Raw genomic sequence first — 23,105 nt, forward strand, 5'->3', positions numbered from 1 at the left:
TTGCCCTTCACCTAAGCCTCTTCACTGTTGTTCAGCTGGGTGTAAGCACCCTTGGCAGGTTCTATTTTTATTTATCAAATCATAGTCGAAAATCACCTGCAATGGCTGCTCTTCTCACTCCTGTACCATTAACTCTGGTGACCCCGAGGATCTACTCTAGGAGTACTTCTATTTCTCATCTGCATGCTGCCCCTTGATGACATCATCTGAAAATAGAACATTCGGTTCCACATGTGCATGAACAGCACACAACCCTCTGAATGTTTTCAGCCCTCACTGAAGCTGAGCCTGACCTTTTGCAACCTGTGCATTGTGTTGACCCCGAGATGAGCTTCTGACCACCTACCCGCCCCATCACTAAGACTGCTTCATTCCACCTCTGTAACATCGCCTGACTCTGACCCTGCCTCAGCTCAACTGCTGCTGAAATCCCAACCATTCCTTTGTCACCTCTAGACTTGACTATTCCAATGCTTTGGCTCGCTTTCCATTTTCCACCCTCCATAGACTTGTGCTCATCCAATACTCTGCTCCTCATATCTTAACACACACCAAGTCCCATTCACCCTCCACCCAGTGTTTGCTGACCCACTGGATTCAAATCCAGCAATGGCTTAATTTTAAAATCCTCACCCTCAATGTCAAATCCTTCAATGGTCTCATCTGTCCGTATCTCTGTTACCTCTCTGCAGTCATCATAATCTGATCTTACCCTGAAGACTATCTCATGAGAACTAAACTTGACACCGTCCAGGACAAAGCAGCCTGCTTAGTTGGCATCCCATCCACAAATATTCACTCCCTCTACCACTGACATACAGTGGTAGTGGTGTATACTATCTACAAGATGCATTGCAGGAACTCACCAAGCATCCTTAGACAGCACTTTCCAAACTCACTACCAATACCATATAGAAGGACAAGGGCAGCAGATGCATGGGAACACCACCACCTGGAAGTTCCCCTCCAAGCCACTCACCATCCTGACTTGGAAATATATCACCGTTCCTTCACTGTCACTGGGTCAAAATCTTAGAACTCCCTCCTTAACATCACCTGGACTGCAGCGGTTCAAGAAGGGCAACTCACCACCATCTTCTCAAGGGCAATAAATGTTGGCCTACCCAGCGACGCCCACATCCCATGAATGAATAAAAATAAAAATAGGGATAGAAGGTGAGAAACTCAATGGATGGCATGGTTAGAATATCGGACTGATGCCATTGGCAAGTGGAATGATTAAAGTTGTACACATGTTTCATTTGATTATTATTAGGAGGAAAAGGAACTTGGGTGCCAGTGACGTAATTTGAAAGTGGTCTGTATCTCTTAAAGTGGACAGGAATTTTGGATCCTGTCATCTGAATTACACTTCAGCACTGGAAATGGCAGGCAGGTGTGACGCTGGAAGGTCGCCCATTTTCAGACACTCCTCTGGAGGCGTTGGTGAACAAGGTGACCAGGAGGAGGAGGCTGCTCTTTCCAGTTGATGGATTAAGAGTTCCTCTCAACTTGCCTGACAGCAGTGGGCAGAGGTGTCATAGTCATAGAGTCATAGAGGTCTACAGCACAGAAAAAGGTCCTTCGGCCCATTGAGTCTGCACCAGTCAAACAAGTACCTAACTATTCAAATCCCATTTTCCAGCACTAGGCTCATAGCCTTGTACGCCATGGCATTGCAAGTGCACATCCAAATACTTCTTAAATGTTATGAGGGTTTCTGCCTCCACCAACCTTTCAGGCAGTGAGTTCCACATTCCCACCATCCTCTGGGTGAAAAAATTCTTTCTCACATCCCTCTAAACCTCCTTCCCCTTACCTTAAATCTATGCCCCCTAATTATTGATCCCTCCACCAAGGGGAAAAGTTCCTTCCTGTCTACCCTATCTATGCCCCTCATAATTTTATACACCTCAGTCATGTTCCCCCTCAATTTCCTCTGCTCCAGGGAGAATAACCCCAGTCTATCTAATCTCTCCTCATAACTAAAACTCTCCAGCCCAGGCAACATCCTGTAAATCTCCTCTGTACTCTCTCTAGTGCAGTCACATCCTTTCTATAATGCGGATTCTAGAACTGCACGCAATACTCTAGCTGTGGCCTAACCAGCATTTTATACAGTTCCAGCATAACCTCTATGCTCTTATATTCTATGCCTCGGCTAATAAAGGTATGTATCCCATATGCCTCCTTAACCACCTTATCTACCTGTCCTGCTATCTAAAGGGACCGGTGGACATGTACACCAAGGTCCCTCTGGCCCTCGGTACTTCCCAGAGTCCTACCATTCATCGTGTATTCCCATGCCTTGTTTGTCCTGCATCACCTCACACTTATCCAGATTAAATTACATTTGCCACTGATCAGCACATCTGACCAGCCCTTCTATATTCTTCTTGAATCTAAGGCTCTCATGCTCACTATTTACCACCCCACCAATTTTCATGTCATCCACGAACTTACTGATCAGCCCTCCAACATTCAACTTGTTTATAAATAAATTGTTTATATATACCACAAACAGCAAGGGACCCAAAACGGATCCCTGTGAAACCCCACTGGACACAGGCATCCAGTCATAAAATTACCCCTCGATCATCACCCTCTGCTTCCTGCCACTCAGCTAATTCTGGATCCAATTTGCAAATTGCCTTGGATCCCATGGGCTCTTACCTTTGTTATCAGTCTCCCATGCGGGTCCTTATCAAAAGCCTTGCTGAAGTCCAAGTAAACTATGTCAAATGCATTGCCCTCATCTACACACCTGGTCACCTCTTCAAAAAATTCAATCAAATTGGTCAGACATGACCTCCCCTTAACAAAACCATGCTGACTGTCCTTGATTAATCCCTACCTCTCCAAGTATAGATTAATTCTGTCCCTCAGAATTGCTTCCAATAGTTTCCCCACCACTGAGATTAGACTGACTGGCCTGTAGTTCCCTGGTTTATCCTTTCCTCCCTTCTTGAATAATGGTACCACATTGGCTGCCCTCCAGTCCTCTGGCACCTCTCCTGTGGCCAGAGAGGTATTGAAAATTATTTCCAGCGCTCCTGCTATCTCCTCCCTTGCCTCACTCAACAGCCTGGGATACATTTCACCCGGGCCTGGAAATTTATCAACTTTTAAGCCTGCCAGACCACTTAGAACCTCTTCCCTTCCTATGCTAATTTCTTTATTTATATCACAGTCCTTCTGTCTGATTTCCATACCCACACTATCCCGCTCACTTGTGAACACTGACACAAAGTATTCAATTAGAACCCTATCTACGTCTACGAGCACATGAATGTGAAGAGGACAGCATCAATGACCTGGCTGCAAAGCCAGAAAAAATACAATGATCTGACCAAGCTTCTACAGTAAGACTCCTACTAGCATCTCTCTTAATCTCTCCTTAGCACTGCTCCACCTCTAGCTCCAATATACTCAAGTTTTCCCTCCACCACTTCCCTAGTCTCTACTCCAATCACAGCAACACACCACAAAACCTCCTTCTGATTCTCCTGGCACACTCTGCATCTGCTATTGTCCTCACAATTACATCTGTCACTTCCTCACATGTGTCATGTTTCACATACTAGCAAAATGATTCTACTCTTACAGACATAACTTTGCAACTTCAGTTTCAGACTTAGCTCAGTTGGTAGCACTTATGCCTCTGACTATGAAAGCTGTGGATTCAAAGCCCTGTGTGGAGCTTGAGGGCTGACATTTCAATGCCCTACTGAGGGTGTGTGTGCCTTTGGATAAAATATGAAATCAAATGCCTGCCTTTTCAGTGGATATAAAAGATGCAAAGGCACAATTTGAATGCAGTAAATGAGTTCTCCCCAAAATCAAGTTACCTGGTCATTTATCACACTGCATTTTTTTGAGATCTTGATGTCCACAAGTTGGTTGCTGCATTTCCCCACATCACAAGAGTTAACTACACTTCAAAAGTACTTCATTGGCTGCAAAGTACTTTCAGATGCCTTTGAGGGTGTGAAACCCTCTCTCTCTCTCTCACTCTCTCGCTCTGTAGTATATATATTCTGCTTTGAGTTGCCAGCCATCTGACTCTGCTTACCCTTAGCTCGAAATGCTAACCATTGTATCACCCTTTCATTTCCAGATCCAGCAGAAGTAGAAGGTCCACCTGATGCATAAAGAGGAGTCTTCTGGAGAAAAGAACCTTACTGTTTCAGGGACCAGCTCAAAAGCTGTCACACTGTGTAGATGAGAGGATCAGCACTGGGAGATTCACCCAGCACAAATGTGCAGGAGCAAGGGAAGGGGAATAAGATGGCCCAGGAACTAATTCAATGAAGGTAAAGTTCCTATCCTAGTTTTGCGGCCAATGGAATAGATGCTAATCTCAAGGACCCAACATATAGAAAACTGATGGCTCTGTGTGACCAGGCACTCAGTGCATTGCATACCTGCCAGAGAGCCTATGCACAATGTCAAAGAGCACGGAGGAGCCCAGCTCCAACTTGTGTGGGGTTTTCAGAAGGGCATAAAAAACATTGCAGTCAACTATGACACATGTGTTTAACTCTATGCTTACTGAAGCAGAACACACAGGGAGTTGCCTGTGATACCTTGGCCAGCTTCAATGGAATCTCAGACTCCTACCATCTTGGCTCTGCGTTCCGGCATCTCCTCTGAGTTTCAAAGTGTGAAGGGGAATGTTGATAGGGTAGTACATCACTCCTGCACTCTGCTTTTGTGCAGAGCAGTAGAAGTGCTGATCATACCACTGTAACAGTGCTATAGGCATCGGGGGTGTTTGTGCGTGGTCAGGACATATTGCTCTCTGACAGTTAGCAGTATATCTGCTCCTCTGCCAGCCCCTCATCCAGTGTCTGTCTTGGTGCCAGCCAACTAGCTGGCTCAGACCCTCTGCGCTACCACCAAGATGCTACAGTCTTTAGCTGGGCCCTCCAAGGTTAAAACTCCTCAAGGCGACTCACTACAGCATCTCAATTGCACTCAGTGCGAGTGCAGCATCTTTTATGCAACCACTAAAGTCAAATCTCCCAGGAGCACCAAAATAGGTAAAACATGCACAGTCCCTAACAATTTGCACAGGGTGGTTTTTAGTTTTCAAACTTCTCTTTACTCGATCATGAAATGAACTACCATGAACAACTTCCTCACAACATTTAAGAAATATTTAGATGAGCACTTGAAACGCCATAGCATTCAGGGCTATGGGCCAAGTGCTGGAAAATGGGAGTAGAACAGATAGGTGCTTGATGACCGACATGGACACAATGGGCGAAGGGCCTGTTTCTGTGCTGTATAGCTCTATGACTCTGCAACTTTGTTCTTGTGGTAGGAAAAATATCCGGGGTAAAAAGTCGTGAGAAAAACAGAATCACAGAATTGTTACAGCGCAGGAGGAGGCCATTCAACCCATCGTGTCTGCATTGGCTTTCCGAATGAGCAGTTTCACTTAGTGCCATTCTCCAGACTTCTCTCCGTAATCCTGCACATTCTTCCTTTTCAGATAATGGTCTAATTCCCTTTTGAATGTTTCAATTGAACCTGCCTCCACCGTACTCTCAGGCAGTGCATTCCAGACTTTAACCACTCTGTGTGAAAAAGATTTTGCTCGTGTTACTTTTGCTTCTTTTAAAACTGTGCCCTCTCATCCTCAATCCTTTCACAAGTGGGAAAAGTTTCTCCCTATCCATTCTGTCTAAACCCCTCATCATTTTGAATACCTCTAGCAAATTTCCTTATCTCCTCAGCCTTCTTTTCTCCGAAGAAAACAGTCCTAACTTCTCCAATCTATCTTCACAACTGAATGTCCTCATCCCTGGAACCATTCTTCTGAATATTTTCTGCACTCTCTCCAATGATTTCACATTCTTCCTAAAGTGCGACACACTGAACTGGACACAATACTCCAGCTGAGGTCAAAATAGTGCCCTATATAAGTTCAACATAACCTCCTTGCTCTTGTACTCCATCCCCCTATTAATAAAGCCTAGAATACTGTATGTTTTATTTCCAAATAATTTAAGCCAGAACCAATAGTGGGGCCTTGGTTAGAAATACTCTTGACAGGGAATCCCATCGGCATTGGTTAAGAGCCCTTTTTGCGAGGAACCTCCCATTTATTAAAGCCCAAGCTAGTGTGTGGTTTGACTCACAAGGAGATCAGATAGAGACGGTAGTTTTGAGGAAAATGACCTTTTGCCTTTGACACTCAGAGTAGAGGAAAAGGAAAAGGGGACAGTAGTTCAGAATGGGGGAGGGGAGATAGGGGTCAGGAAAAGCAAAAAGCAAATAGCAAATTTCATGAGGCTAGAGGACCTTTGAAGGAGGCGGCTACAGTAGGGAGTGGAAACAGGAGGTAAAGGAGGCTAAGCCCTCTTGAGATAGCTGATGCTATAATTGTGGTGGAGCTGGCCACTTTGCTTGAGAATGTAAAAGGCCCAAGAGGGAATAGAGAGAAAATCAGTGGGAAAGTCAGGAAGAAAGGTTCACCCTGAACAGTCCCAAGAACAGCAAATGTTAGGGGTGCTGGTAAAGGCAATTCAGCAGGTGGCCAAAGGATCAATAAATGTAGCGACCGGAGAAGGAGAAACAACAGGGCATCAGAGGCCTCAGTGATGTATCTGCACCCAACCTCAGTATGCCGATTGAGGAAGAACATGCGTGGAGACTTGGGTAGAGGGAATAAAGGGGAGGCATCTAGTAGATACCAGAGTCTGTAGAAAACAGTAGCATAGCTCCAGATCCCACACTGTCACCCTGGTCAAGTGGGACTCCCTTTGTTATAAAAAGATTTATTACAAGGCATGAACAGGCTCGGGTGGTAGCAAAATCCTAAATTTTCAAGTAGGACCCTTAGAAAATTCAGGGAAATGCATATTTCTCAGCTAGGATCAACCCAGCATGGCCGCATTGGGATCAGATTGGATCAGCCCATAATGTGAGAACAGGCCAGTGGGAAATTTTGAAGCGGACTTATTTGGCTGCTGTTAGGATAATTGGGAAACAACATGTAGAGAAAAAGATGCACTTGGAACCCCATAAAGATAGCCCCATGGTGTATGCAGTTCAATTGCCCAAGCGACTGAAATGCTATCACATCAACCCGTATTAATTTACCACGGAAAGGAAGGTAGTATGAGGCCAGGGGACAGTCCATTCTATAGCCTATCATCAGTATTCCATGCCCTGAGATGATGATGATGATGACCAATCCCAGGATGGGAATCCAGGAAACCAGGCTTGACAGGGAGCCATAGACCAAACTGTACAAAGGCCACGGCTTGGGATAAAACTTGAGTCATCACCAATTCAAGGGCTAACACCAGGCAGGATTAGTCACCCGATTAAGAAGCCAACAGACAGATATACTCCCCCACCCACCCTGCCAGCCAGATACTAGAAGGGAAGCAATGGAAACTCAATAATTAATCAGGCCTGTGTGGCCGTATCATAGAATCATTATTGTTTTTGTCTCCTACAGGTGCCATTATGTAGAAATGGCTGTGGTGGATAGCCTTTATATGGATGGTGGCAGAGGCTGCAGGAAGCCCTGAGGCAGAAGGGAGCAAAATTAGTAAGTATATTCATTATAGAATTATGCAAGAGAGCTGAGGAGGGTGTGGAGACTTTGAAGTACTTTGGGAACGAGGACATAAGTCAGTGAAGATAACCATTGTGTTGCTAACGGGTAATATGACACTCAATGCCAGCATAAATCAGGTGAAGGAAGGACATAGGGTGTGTATGGGATTGCCCCAGGCAATAGGAGACCTAAGTTAGCCACCTTTTTGACAGAACCTAAGATGAGGTACAATAAAACATGTGATTATAAGTTATGCAGGAGGAACTTCTGGAGATGAAGTGAGGGTCTATACCAATTGATGATGATTTAGTTGGGCCTAAAGGCAAGATGCAGAGGGCGCTAGTTGAGTATCGGGTCAAAAGACCACAAGAATCCCAGAATCAAACAATCATCTCTCACATATACCCCGATTGTCGAGCTCATAGGCCTGGATCAAGGAATAGGTTGGTTCTAATCCAAATTGTGAAAGTTTTGTACCATGGTGTGCACCATGATTAGTCCCTGTCATGCTGAACTTGATTGATGTAGGACTGTCGGATTGCTGTATGGTAAAATCTAAAGAGTTGCATGGGTAAATGATGCATACCTTAGTGAAACAACGGGGATGGATAAATCAGGAGGATCTTAAGTTGTGAGGGTGTGTGGGAACCAAATGGGGAGTCAATCGAGTGAATCAACCAAGGGGGTGAGATGACAAAGTTCAGTTACTGGCGGATTGTCAATTTTTAATGCTGGCACATGGGGATCAATCACCTCAATGTGTTTGCACTGTCCATCGAGATACAGCGACAAGTGAAGGAGATTCTGCAGGGAACAAATGAAGAGCGTCGAAATTGGCTGATGTAGGCAGGGCCATGACCATACATTTGCAAGATGTAGTTACTGCAATGGAACCCTATGCTTGTCCCAGTAATGGTGACTATGAAACTATCATCAATTGTTGTAAAAACCCATCTGGTTCACTAATGTCCTTTAGGGAAGGAAATCTGCCGTCCTTACCTGGCCTACATGTGACTCCAGATCCACAGCAATGTGGCTGACTCTTAACTGCCCTCTGAAATGGCCTTGCCACTCAGTTGTCAAGGGGATTCACCACCACCTTCTCACAAACGCTGGCCTTGCCAACAACGCCCACATCCCATGAAAGAATAAGAAAAAAGTACCATTAATTAGTTAATTAAGGATAATCGTAATGCCTTGAATGAGGTAGCCCAAAATGATGTATGTGTAATATATGGGTCATGGCTAATTGAACAAACCAAGACTGACTTGGAAAAGATTGTGAGAGAAGAGACCCCTTCATGGTTAATGGGTGAACATTAGGAAGCCTTAGCCTCATATTGAGAATAATCTGACTGCTTGTCAATTCTGAGGGCTGGTTGAAATTCACATGTTGGACATAACTGCACTCTCTTCAACCTGGCCCTCTTGGATTTGGTTGTGCGGATCCCTATGTTATCAGAGCAAGAAAGCCCATCTGCAATATACTGAGTGGAAAATATTGGGGTAATTAAGGATCAAATGTATGTTCAGTATCATCAGGTTCCACCTGACATTGTGCCTATAGAAAGAAAGTTAGTGGGGACTAAGCTGAAGGAATGTTCCATCCATGGAAGCATGGTGGTGTTCCTATCGCGTGGAATCTCATTCGGCACTCACTTGTGGGTTTGAGCCAAAGACAGATGATAGAGAAGTTAAATGTACCATGGGGGCCATGCACAAAGCAACCCAAAGTGCCCATAAATGTAAAGGGGAGCATTGTGTAACAACTGTTGAAAGGAATTATATGTATGGTAATCAAAATTACCTTATTGTAAATAGTATCGTTTGCTTTAGTCCGGTTCAACCTGTTAGAATCGGAATGTGGGAAATTGTAACCATTTACACTCATAATGTAACACATTATGTAATGTGAAGGATGAAGTTGGTAAGAAGCTGGAAGATTATGTAAATAAATTTGGATAAGATATACCCCCCTCTTCCTGATCATTTGACTGTGTTGCAGAATGACATTGACCTGTCTTGCAAGCATCATTACCAAATCCAACATACCAAGAAGATGAGAAAACAAATTGATAAATTAAGCACTGGATCTATTTAGTCTACAATTTGGAAATAGAGTATGGATATCGAGGCTCATCCTTGAATAAGGGCCATATATGGCTCCTTGGTGAGGGTGGTGCAGTTGGTAATAGTGATTTAACTATTGTATGACTGGTTTGTTGTGTGAAAAAAAAGCAAAGTTAATGGCCCAGGTGGACTGAAACCTTGTGCCTTGTAATCATCAAGACACCACTTATGCACGCATTGAAAAGGTAAAGGCGCCTCTTACAGAGTAGTAGATGCATCTCAGGACTGTAAGGAAAAGGTTAATGGACTAGCTACAAATTCAGACTAGTGTTGAATGAAACCAAACGGGTAATTATAGTGGGACAGAAAGAGGTCCATATATGGCTAAGCCAATACAGGACAACTTGGGAATATGCTAACCAACAGCTGATCATGCACCCAACTAACCATCCACATTCAGAAGAGAATTGTGCATGAGTTGTTTCACAAACTGTATTCTGAATATAAATGCCTGAAAAAGTCCCACACAGCAGTGTTTGAAGAAAGAAAATAGATGATACATATTGACAGGAGGAAGCAGGCAGGAAGATCTCAGTCACAGATCACTCATAAGCAATCTACAGTCATCGCAGATTGGCCACCTGAGGAGTAAGTGTATGATTTAATTAAAACAGTTCTGTTTAAAATTCTCAGTAAAAGTGTTGTATTTATTGTGGGATTGTATCAATTGTAAATCTCAGTCTTTGAATTTAAGGAAGAGGTAAAATCTTGTGCAATTTCCCCCTTAGCTCTGTGTATGTTTTACATGTGCTTATCTGTGGATCAGTCTGAGATGTTCTTTATGTTAAAGGTGTTATATAAAAGACAAGTTGATGTTGTAAATGGTTCCCTTAATGCTTTAGCAACAATCCTGTAAACCACAGAATTTCATTACTTGTTAAATTTTAAATTATCCATGCATAATTGTGTTTGGACTTGAGCCTTCCTGGATGTCTCTGGTTATTTAACTTCATGATAAGCCTTTCACTTCAGGAATTGTTCTGTTGAAGGGTCATGAGGACTCGAAACGTCAACTTTTTTCTTCTCCGCCAATGCTGCCAGACCTGCTGAGTTTTTCCAGGTAATTCTGTTTTTGTTATGCTATTTAGTGCTAGTGTGTGTTTTATATCCCTTTCTCAGTTTGTCTCTGATCTGTCAGACAGTGAAGGGGATGCAGTTAGATCAGACTCTCTGCCATATCTTCAACACATGGATTCAGGACTTTAGGTGCCATTTGCTTCCCTTTATTTCAAATACTGGCGGGTGAATTGTATAGCACCTGAAAACGGGTGCAGGGGTCACAGCCGTAATTAACCTGGTTGCAATGCGGGCACAATGCCGACTTCATGTTGCCCCCTCATTTCATTGATCTCTGCAAACCAGCCAGGGCTCACCATGCTGACGATTGACTGGATGCACCAGTAGGTGGCCAGTATTGTGAATGGTTAGCACCACTCAAAGCTAGTCCATACAGTTTAAAGCTAGCCTGCATCTCTAAAAATGGAGCTGCATTGTGGCTAGAGCAGGTGCTGTTTGAAGAAACATTAGGATACATTGAAGAAGGGGAGAGAGGACTCCATGGTTTTTGGGCACTGCACGGATGCCCTCGTGGAGAGGGTGGGATGGAGGACAGATGTCCTTCTTGTATGTAAACTGTTCCTTGCAAATAAATCTCAAAGATGTTTTAACTATCGGTCTGACAGTTTTCCATGTTTGAGTGGCAGTGTGAGTTTGAAACTTAACTTCTGTTCCAGAAATGGGGCCTCATTTAACTTGCTCCATCCAACTTCCCACTCAGGAGATCGGCTGTAAGTGTCACAAAATTGGGTGGCCCGGATGCCAAGTGCATGTAAGTGGCAGGATTGGCTGCTGGGTGGTCTCCAGGGGCCTTAGAGTCAGCAAAGGGATGGGGGATGGATGTGGAGTGGAGTCTGTAACATGGGGGGTTTATGCTTTCTTTGTGGGGCCTGAAAATCAGCTTTGTTCCACAATGAAAGTAAACAGAAAGATTTGAAAGCTTATCTTTTTGGGTCTTTTCTAGCCCTGAACTTATTCCTCACTAGGTTGACCTGGCAGAAAACTCGGCGTCAATTACTGCACAGGCCACCAAGTTAAACTGCCGTCGGGCCCTGAGGTCGTCATCGAAACCTGGCATGCATATATTGAAAAAGACCTGGAGGTCAGGTTAAAATCTGGAACAGTCCAGGACAGGTGAGTAATCTGGTTGATTTTACTCCTCACCTACCTAGTTTCGGCCAGCCAGATAGGATTAAAATCATTCCCTATAAAGCAAAACATTCTTCTAAATATATAGAAATTGCTGCTCTAATTACATTTGGAATATTCCTAGTTTTTGGAATCCTGACTTAAGAAACATTCATATGTTGGAGATGATCCTGAAAAGAATAAGGATAATTTCAATATGTAGAGCTTTCCAAACTCAGAAAAAAGTCATAAGGATGAAGTTCTTTTTGCTGAAAGCGAGAAATTGAGGTGCAACATGAGTTTTTTAATGAAGTGAGCAGCATGGATGATAGATGTCAACACTCTGTTGGACTTGCTGGGTGAGCACAGGACACAGATTCTAAGAACAAGTAAATTGCTTTAACATCAGCCTTTTAAAAAAGGCAAAAAAGGCATCCCAAGGAGCCAGGAGTCACTGGGCTTGATATATATTTTTTATTCATTCACGGGATGTGGGTGTCACTGGCTGGACCAGCATTTATTGCCCATCTCTAGTTACCCTTGAGAAGGTGGTGATGAGCTGCTTTCTTGAACCGCTGCAGCCCGTGTGGTGTAGATACACCCACAGTTCTGTTAGGGAGGGAGTTCAAGGATTTTGACCTAGCGACAGTGAAGGAATGGCGATATATTTCCAAGTCAGGATGGTGAGTGACTTAGAGGGGAACTTCCAGGTGGCGGTGTTCCCATCTATCTGCTGCCCTTGTCCTTCTAGATGGTAGTGGTCGTGGGTTTGGAAGGTGCTGTCGAAGGAGCCTTGGTGAATTTCTGCAGTGCAACTTGTAGATGGTACACACTACTGTTACTGTGCAACAGTGGTAGATGGAGTGAATGTTTGTGGATGTGGTGCCAATCAAGCAGGCTGCTTTGTCCTGGATGGTGTCAAGCTTCCTGAGTGTTGTAGGAGCGACACTCATTCAGGCAAGTGGGGAGTATTCCACCATACTCCTGACTTGTGCCTTGTAGATGGTGAGCAGGCTTTGGGGAGTCAGGAGGTGAGCTACTCATCGCAGGATTCCTAGCATCTGACCTGCTCTTGTAGGCATTATTTTATTTATTATAGCCAGTATTTATATGACTGGTCCAGTTCAGTTTCTGGTCAATTGTAACCTCCAGGATGTTGATAGTGGAGGGGTTAAGTGATGATAATGTGATTAACATCAAGGGGTGATGGTTGGAGATGGTCATTGCTTGACACTCTGTATTGATAATGTATTAATGCATCCTGAAAGAGGCAATAACGAAACACATAGATAGGTATGGTGTGGTATTGTAACATGGATTCAGCATGGATTTATGGGAGAGAAATCTGACTTAATAACTTTCCCATTGAAGTAATAATGGATTTTGTTGACAATGGAAATTTTGAGCATGTGACATGTAATAGTGATAATACTTAGATTTTACCATCACGTTTGGCATCATGCTACATGAGCGACTGACACGCAAGCAAGGAGGGAATAGGGGGAAATTTCAGAGATGGATAGAAAATTTAGCTCAATGACAAAAAAGGTTGCGAATGGAGTCATTTATTACTTGGAGATGTTTAAACTTGCTTATTTAGTGTCTTAACTGTGTGTTAGTTTGAGCAATTAATAAACAAATTGATTGGGCAAGCATTGTACTTACTGATTAGCGGTTCACTGATTGGCTGTTTCATCCTAATGGCAGTTCAGTCAGTACACAAATGAAGCATAAGATTGCGTTTATTTGTGCCGCAACACCAGGGGGAGTAATTCCTGCACATGTGCAGAAGGTGTCGGTGTTAGAGCCTGTGACTGTTTAAAGTGAGAGAGGTTTTGAAGAGCAGCTCTGCTCTCTGATTTTGCTGAATTATGCAATTTTTGCATGCTAGTGTATTATAACTGTCTCCTTTACAGCAAAACCAGTTAATGGAAAAAAATTGCAGCTACTCAATGCTAGTACAACCATTGTAACCATCGGGTTCTTGTAATTGCAATAATAATGATTGTAATTTTTTAAATGGTTTGTTTCAACATCTCTTCACCATGAAATGTTGTCATCATCAGATTTTTAGACAATTGTGAGTTTCCATGCCTAACCAAAATTGAGGAATTCTATCCGGTGAATTGCTGGAAATAGAAGTTTACCTTTAGTGGAAGAACTTGAATGTGTGTTGCCATAGTAACTGCATTCCATCAATACATTTTCTTCTGTGTTCAAAACTTGACTGATTATGATGGACCTTATTTTGGAACTTTATTTATGATGAAAAGTTTATTTAAAGTAAAGTCTTGCAAATTATTAAATAAAGCAATGCTGTTTTTCAGATAGTTATTTAAGTAGTGGACACAAGATGCCTGGGAGTGACAGGTCTTCCCTTGTTTTTTCCCCAGCAACCAGTTAATTTGGCTGAGATAGAACCAAAATACTGTGGATGCTGGAAATCTGAAGTGAAAACAGAAAATGCTGGAAAAACTCAGCAAGTCTGGCAGCATCTGTGGAGAGAGAAACAGAGTTAATGTTTCAAGTCCGTATGACTCTTCTTCAGAACTAAAGAGAAGTTGAAATGTGATGGATTTTATACTGTTTAAGAGGGGCAAAATAGAAGGTCAGGGATAGATGGGAGCTGAGGAGAATTTTGACAAAAATGTCATGGACACAGGACAAAGGGAATGTTAATGGTAGTGTTAAAGATTAAAGAAGGTGTTGGTAATGGCATAAAGGTAAGATAACAGAACAAGGATCAGCGCACTGTGATAGCAAAACATAAAAATAAGTGACAGGTGGCCCTGTGTGCATAGCGGTTGGGGAACAAGGATAAAAAACAATGAAAATAAATAAATAAAAATGAAACAAAATTGGATTTTAAAGAGTAAAGATGGAGGAGAGAGGTCATGATCTGAAGCTATTGAACTCAATTTTAAGCCTGGAAGGCTATAAAAAGCCCGATCAGAAGATGAGGTGCTATTCCTCCAGCTTGCATTGGGCTTCACTGGAACGTTGAAGCAAGCCAAGGATGGATATGTGGGTATGAGAGCAAAAAGGTGAGTTGAAATGGCAAGCAGCAGGAAGGCCTGTGTCACGCTTGCGGACTGAGCGAAGGCGTTCCGCAAAGCGATCACCTAGTCTGAGTTTAGTCTCCCCAATGTCAAGGAGACTACATTGGGAGCAGTGAATGCAGCAGACCAAATTGAAGGAGGTGCAAGTGAAGAGCTGCTTCACTGGAAAGGAGTGTTTCGGTCCTTGGATGGTGAGGAGGGAGGAGGTAAAGGGGCAGGTGTTGTACCCTCTGTGATTTCATGACAAGGTGCTGTGGGAAGGGGGAAGAGGAGTTAGGGGTGATGGAGGGAGTGGACCAGGGTGCCATGGAGGGAATGGGGGGTTGGGGGGTTGGGGTGGGGGGGAGATGTGTTTGGCGGTGGCATCATGCTTGAGTTGGCGGAAATGGCAGAGGATCAACGTTTGAATGCAGAGGCTGGTGGGTTGAAAAGCGAGGACAAGGGGGACCCTATTATGGTTCTGGGAGGAAGGGGAAGGGGTGCAGGCAGAGGTGGGGCTGATGGGTCAGACAAGGTTGAGGGCCCTGTCATCAGTTGGGGGAATTCCTCAGTTAAAAAAACAGAAGGACGTGTCAGAAATGCCATTTTGGAAGGAAGCATCATCTGAACAGATGCGATGGAGGTGGAGAAACTGAGAGAATGGGATGGAGTCCTTACAGGGAGCAGCGTGTCAGGAGTTGTAGTTGAGGTGGCTGTGGGAGTCGATTGGCTTGTAATGAATATTGGTAGACAGTCTATCACCAGAAATGGAGACAGAGAGCTCAAGGAAGGGAAGTGTCGGAGATGGACCATGTGAAGGAGAGAGAAGGGTGGAAATTGGAAGCAAAAGCAATAAATCTTTCCAGCTCAAGTGAGAGTATGAAGCGGCATTGATACAGTACCGAGAAAAGAGTTGTGGGAGGGGGCCTGAGGAGACTGGAACAAGGAATGCTCCACGTATGCCACATGAGTGTTTGGGTGAGAGCCTGTCTTGGAAACCAAAACTCTATGCTCTTAACGGTGGAGTTTCACCATTGATAAAAATCCAAAGTAAAAGATTTTGAAAAAAAAATTAAGAAAAAATAATCATCACTCAATGTGGGGCTTGAAACCAAGACCCTTGGATTAAGAGTTCCATTATCTACCAACTGTGCTCATTGAGCTGTGTAGGAACTCCCTGCACAAAGCCTTTCCAACTTGTTCACATGTTCAACTTGCTCCAATAAATCAAAGGAAACATTATTGTTTGGTGGTTAGAGTTAAACTGGCCTGGGAGCAAAACCGCATGCACCTACCATCTTGTTGTGAGAATTTGCATGTGCACTGGCGACCGCAGTGTGAGCTGGGTGCGCATGTCTAACTGTCACTGATGCCTTACAGGTTGGCGGCAGGAGTTATGGCGTAGTTGGTGCTGGGGTGTGATAGATCAGCCTTGTGTTCTGAAAGCTGAGTGAAAGGCTAGAGTGCGAGGTGTTTAGCCTCATGTTGCAATTGGACAGGATTGTTTTTCTACAATTAATTTGTGTGTATGGAATTCATTCTTGTTGGAGTTTAATGCTAGTGAAAGCTCAAGCTAATACTTCCTACATTTTCAAGTTCAACACAGGGAGTGCTGCGAACCCTGCTTGTGTGTGGAGTGTGATAAATGCGTATTTACAGATCTTCAGAATATCGAGGAATAGTAGACCTAGACCTCATCAATCTACCTGTTGCAGATCCACCTATCCATGACAGTATGTGTAGGAGCGACCACCACACAGTCCCTGTGAAGATGAAGACCCATCTTCACGTTGAGCATACCCTCCATCACTGTGCTAAATGGGATAGATTCAGAACAGATCCAACAGCTCAAAACTGGGCATCCATGAGGCACTGTACTCATGGCCTGGCATATCCCTCACTCTCCCATTACCTTAAAGTCAAGGGATCAATTGTGGTTCATTGAAGAGAGCAGGAGGGCATGTCAGGAGCAGCACCAGGCATAACTAAAAATGAGGTGAAGCTACAGCACAGGACTACGTGCATGCCAAACTGCGGAAGCAGCATGTGATAGACCGAGCTAAGTGATCCCACAACCAGCAGATCTGACCAAAGCTCTGCAGTCCTGCCCAAGAAGGGAAAAACAGTTTAACTGGAGCACCTGAAATTGTTGCCAACCAGGATTTGGGACCTGTTGGAAACAGTTGGCCCCCTGCTGCCAGGTAATTGGATTTTCCCAGTTGGCAGCAGCTGATGCTGGTTGCTGTCTGGTTCGAAACAATCATCGACAGGCAGTTTTCCGGACTGAAACAACAGTTGTCACCAGTTGTTTTTTGCTTATCCCAGTTAAGCCCAACTTATGAAAGGGAAATATATGGTGAACCCACCCCCAGCAAATTAAGGTTTGCCCATCAGAATGATGTGTGCAATTGTAAAAAACTAGTGAAGAAACTGAAATACACTGTAGCTGCAAGTTTCAAACTTTTATTGGTAAAACAAAATTAAACATTACACAAATCATATTAATAAACACTTTCTTTACAAAATGTGCCCACACCTACTTCACCTCCAGGAAACATTGTTTCTTGTTAAGGTCTTGTATTTTGGAGATGTAGTTGTTCATCTTCTTGACATATTTTGTTACATCCACTGCACATCCAGTTGTGAATGTTCGTTGACAAACAACTAGCAGGATGAGGAGGCTCTCCTAATATCCCCTTCCTCAATGATGGCGGAGCCCAGCATATCAGTGAAAAAGACAAAGCTCAAGCATTTGCAACCATCTTCAGCCAAAGGTGCTGAATGGATGATCCATTTTGGCCTCCTCCTGAGGTCCCCAATATCACAGATCGCAATCTTCAACCAATTCAATTCACTCTGCTTAATATCAAGAAATGGCTGAAGGCATTGGATCCTGCAAAGGCTATGGACCCTGACAACATCTCAGAATCACAGAATTGTTACGGCACAGAAGGAGACCATTTGGCCCATCATGTCTGCACCGGCTCTCCAAATGAGCATTATGACTTAGTGCTATTCTCCTGCCTTTTCCCCGTACTCTTGCACCTTGTTTCTATTCAAATAATCATCTATTGCCCTCTTGAATGCCTTGATTGAATCTGCCTCCACCACACTTCCAGGCAGTGCATTCTAAACTCGAATCACTTGCTGCACGAAAAAGATTTTTCTCACATCACATTTGCTTCTTTTGCAAATAACTTTAAACCAGTGCCCTCTCATTCTTGCTCCTTTTACAAGCGAGAACAGTTTTTCTCTCTCTACTCTGTCCAGTCCCCTCATGATTTTGAGCACCTCTATCAAGTCTCCTTTTAGCCTTCCCCTCTTCAAGGAGAACAGCCCCAACCTCTCTAATCTATCTTCATAACTGAAGTTTCTCATCCCTGGAACCATTGTTGTAAATCTTTTCTGCACTCTCTCCAATGTGTTCACATCCTTCCTATACTGTGGTGCCCAGAACTGTACAAAATACTCCAAAGCTCCTTCAACAGCACCTTCCAAAACAGCAATCTCTACCATCTAGAAGGACAAGGGCAGCAGATACATGGGAACACCACCACCTCCAAGGCATTCGTCATCCTGACTTGGAACTATATCACTGTTCCTTCACTGTCACTGGATCAAAATCCTGGAACTCCCTAACAGCACTGTGGGTATACCTACACCATATGGATTACTGTGGTTCAGGAACCATAGAACCATAGAAAAGTTATAGTGCAGAAATAGGCCATTCAGCCCATCATGTCTGCGCCGGCCAAAAAGAGAAAAAAGAAACTAGCTGCTCATTTTAATCCCACTTTCTAGCACCTGGTCCGTAGCCTTGCAGGTTACAGCACTTCAGATGCAGATTCAAGTACCTTTTAAATGAGTTGAGCATTTCAACCTCAACCACCAATTTAGGCAGTGAATTCCAGACGCCCACCACCCTCTGGGAGAAAAAGTTTTCCCTCATGTCCCCTCTAATCCTTCTACCAATCACCTCTGCTCCCTGGTAATTGACCCCTCAACTAGGGGAAACAAGTCTTTCCTGTCTATCCTATCTAGGCCCCTCATAATTTTGTGCACCTCAATTAGGTGACCTCTTAGCCTCCTCTGTTCTAAGGAAAACAACCCTAGCTTCTCCTCATCTCTCCTCATAGCTGCAATTTTCAAGGAAGGCAACTCACCACCATTTTCTCAAGGGCAACTAGGGATGAGCAACAAATGTTGGCCTTTCCAGCAATGCCTACATCCCATTAAAAAATTTTTTAAAATGAGTTTTTAGAGCAGACAATTGGTCATACCTCATAGGATCAAAGAGCTGAAGGTGGTTCTTGCTGAAGATTGTTGTGCAAGAGGCGGTGGAAGGACACAAGAATCGTGTAGAAAGAAAGACAAACTGAGGGTAATGGGGTTGCTGGGTGCAAGGAACTCCTGATAAATTGGTAGTATCAAAAATTGTTTAGAATTGTTTAGAGGAGACTTGGTCATACTTAGGTGATAGGGACTAAGGAGTTTAGAAGGTAATGCTGAGCAGCATTGTGGTACTGTAATATAAGGAATTACTTGGATGGGAATTGGATTTGTGTCAAGTAGATTACAAAGATAATAGAGATAGTTGTGCAAGATTTTTATAGTCACTTAAATGAATGGTGTTTGCAGTTGTGACTGAGAGTCTGGTGTAGTACTTGGTTTCTTCATGCTTGGGTGGTGTACATCATGGACTAGGTGGAAGAGAGAAAGTGCAACAAAAGGTTGTGGCTCATGTCTGAATCGCTGCAATAAAAGGATGTACATTTGAGATCTTTCAGGAGGGGTTTAAAGTGTTGGGCTTTAGATTGAAAAAGAACACCTCAACGGTGGTGATCTCTATATTGCTTCCCGCTCCATTCATTGGACAGATTAAGGAGAGGGAGATTAAGAAGGACAACATATGGCTGCATGGTTGGAAGGATTTGCATTCTTGGGCGTATTGAAATCATTTCTGAAGCAAGGAAAGGCAATAAGCCTTTACCTGAATTGAAACCTCACTAATGTCCTTGCATAGAAGTCAAATGGGGTAATGGGAGAAGATTTAAACAATATGGCTGGGATTGAGAAAAGCCTAGGCTTGAGATCAAAGAGGTGGATTACTAAAACTACTCACAATATATATCAATGATTTGGATGAGGGAATCAAATGTAACATTTCCCAGTTTGCTGATGACACAAAACTTAGTCGGAATGTGAGTAGTGAGGAGGATGTTAAGAGGCTTCAAGGCAATTTAGACAAGTTGAGTGAGTGGGCAAATACATGACAGATGCAGTATAATGTGGATAAAGATGAAGTTATCCACTTCGGTAGAAAAAACAGAATGGCAGAGTATTATTTAAATGATGATAGATTGGGAAATGTTGATGTAAAAAGGGACCTGGGTGTCCTTGTACGCCAATCACTGAAAGCAAGCATGCAGGTGCAGCAAGCAGTTAAGAAGCCAAATGGTATGTTGACCTTCATTGTGAGTAGACTTGAGTACAAGAGCAAGGATGTCATACTGCAGTTGTGCAGGGCCTTGGTGAGACCACACCTAGAGTATTGTGCGCAGTTTTGGTCTCCTTACCTGAGAAAGGATATACTTGCCATAGAGAGAGTGTAACAAAGGTTCACCAGACTGATTCCTGTGATGGCAGGATTGTCGTATGAGGAGAGGTTGGGCCGACTAGGCCTGTATTCAGTGGAGTTTAGAAGAATGAGAGGATATCGCATTGAAACATATAAAATCCTGACAGGGCTGGATAGACTGGATGCAGGGATGATGTTTCCTCTGGCTGGGGGGGGGGTCTCGAACAAAGTGTCGTAATCTCAGGATATGGGGTAGGCCATTTAGGACTGAGATGAGGAGGAACATCTTCACCCAGAAGATGGCGAACCTGTGGAAATCTCTACCAAGTCACTGAATATATTTAAGAAGGAAATAGATACATTTCTAGACTCTAAAGAGATAAAGGGGTATGGGAAGAGAGTAGGAGTAAGGTGTTGAGATAGAGGATCAGCCATGATCATATTGAATGGCGAAGCAGGCTTGAAGGGCTTAATGATCTACTCTTGCTTCTATTTTTCTATGTTTCTAAAACTTTTGGAATTGAATCAGAGAATTTAGTTGACATTTATCAGATGGAAGAGATTCTGAAGTAGTGAGATAAAAAGTCTGGGAAGAGTGTCCTGCAGTCAGCATCGCGGTGAAGCAGTCTGGGAAGTGTGTCCTGCAGTCAGTTGTTGTTGAAAATAACAAGAGTGACATCACAAGACAGCATGGGAGAGCGGCGGAGAAATCAGAACCAGCGTGAGTGCAGGGAAGCTTCAAAAAGTGACATCAGCACAAAGGTGAGAGCTGATTGGTGAGTAGTGGGTAAGTGTTTTTCTCCAGTTTTTTTTCTCCAGTTTAAAATAGATTAAGCTGAGGAAAGGTAAGGGTTCTAGTTTTTATTTAAAGTACATAAATAATTTAATTTTTTTTTTACTGTATTTAACTTAAAGTAAGGGTTTTTTTGTCAACCAGAGGCATGGCAGGGCAGCTCAGTCCCATGTTATGTACCGCCTGCAACATATGGGAAGTCCTAGACACTCCTTGCGCTCTGACTGACCAGGTGTACAGGAAGTGCCACCAGAAGTAGCTACTTGAGCTCGAGTTTTGGAGCTTGAGCGGCAGCTGGAGGTACTGAGGTATATCCGCGAGGCTGAGAGTTTTGTGGATAGCACGTTTTTAGACGTGGTCACTCCACAGCTTACAGAAGTGCAGACAGAGAGGGAATGGGTGGCCATCAGTCAGAAGAAAGGTGCCAGGCAGGTAGTCAGGAAATCCCAAGGGTGCATCTTGCTCGAGAACCATTTTTCTGTGTTGGAAAACGGTGAGAGTGACGGTTCCTCTGGGGAGTGCAGCCACGCTCATGGCACTGTGAGTGGCTCAGCTGCACAGGGGGGAGGAAAAAGAGGGGAAGAGCAATAGTGGTAGGAGACTCAATAGTAAGGGGAACAGACAGGCGTTTCTGCGGCTGTAGACATGACTCCAGGATGGTTTGTTGCTTCCCTGGTGCCAGGGCCAAGGATGTCACTTGAGCGGCTGCAGGGCATTCTGAATGGGGAGGGCAAACAGACAGAGATTGTATTGGTACCAATGACATAGGTAGAAAGCGGGATGAGGTTCTGCAAGCAGAATTTAGGGAGTTAGGAAACAGATTAAAAAAGGTAGTAATCTCTGGATTACTTCCGGTGCCACATGCTAGTGAGTATAGAAATGAGGTTAGTCTAGATGAATGCGTGGCTGGAGAGAAGGTGCAGGAGGGAGGGCTTTAGATTTCTGGGACATTGGGACTGTTTCTGGGGGCGGTGGGACCTGTACAAGGCGGACGGGTTGCACCTGAACCAGAATGGGACCAACATCCTTGCAGGGAGGTTTGCTAGTGCTGTTGGGGAGGGTTTAAACTAACTTGGCTGGGGGATGGGATCCTGAGAGGAGGTTCAGCAGGGGGAGATGCACAGCCAAAATTAGAAGGGAAATCAAGCGAGTTTGGAAGATATAGAAATTATAGACCAGTTAAGGTACAAGGGAGTTTGGCAAGGTTGGATGGTATTTATTTTAATGCAAGGAATCTGACGAATAAGGCAGATGAGTTGAGGGTGCAAATTAACATTTGGAAGTATGATGTCATTGCTGTCACAGAGACATGGTTGAGAGAGGGGCAGGATTGGCAGCTCAATATTCCAGGATATAGGCTCTTCAGGCGAGACAGGGAAGGAGGTAAAAGAGGAGGGGTATTGCAATACTGATCCAGGAATCAATTACAGCAGTAAGGAGGGATGACATCTTAGAAAGCTCCTCAAATGAAGCCATTTGGGTAGGACTTAAAAACAAAAAAAGAGCAATCACATTGCTGGGAGTATGCTATAGGGCCCCAAACAGTCAGAGGGAAATAGAAGAGCAGATATGTAGGCAAATTTCAGAGAAGTGTAAAAATAATAGGGTAGCAATAGTGGGGGATTTCAACTTCCCCAACATTAATTGGGTTAGTCATAGTGTGATAGGTTTAGAGGTAGCGGAATTCTTAAAAGGCATCCAGGAGAGCGTTTTAAGCCAGTGCATAGAAAGTCCTACAAGAGAGGGGGTGATCCTGGACTTAATTTTAGGGAATGAAGCCGAGCAAGTGGTAGAGGTATTAGTGGG

Source organism: Cetorhinus maximus, chromosome 4 (assembly GCF_964194155.1).
Source record: "Cetorhinus maximus chromosome 4, sCetMax3.hap1.1, whole genome shotgun sequence".
NCBI classification, from domain to species: domain Eukaryota; kingdom Metazoa; phylum Chordata; class Chondrichthyes; order Lamniformes; family Cetorhinidae; genus Cetorhinus; species Cetorhinus maximus.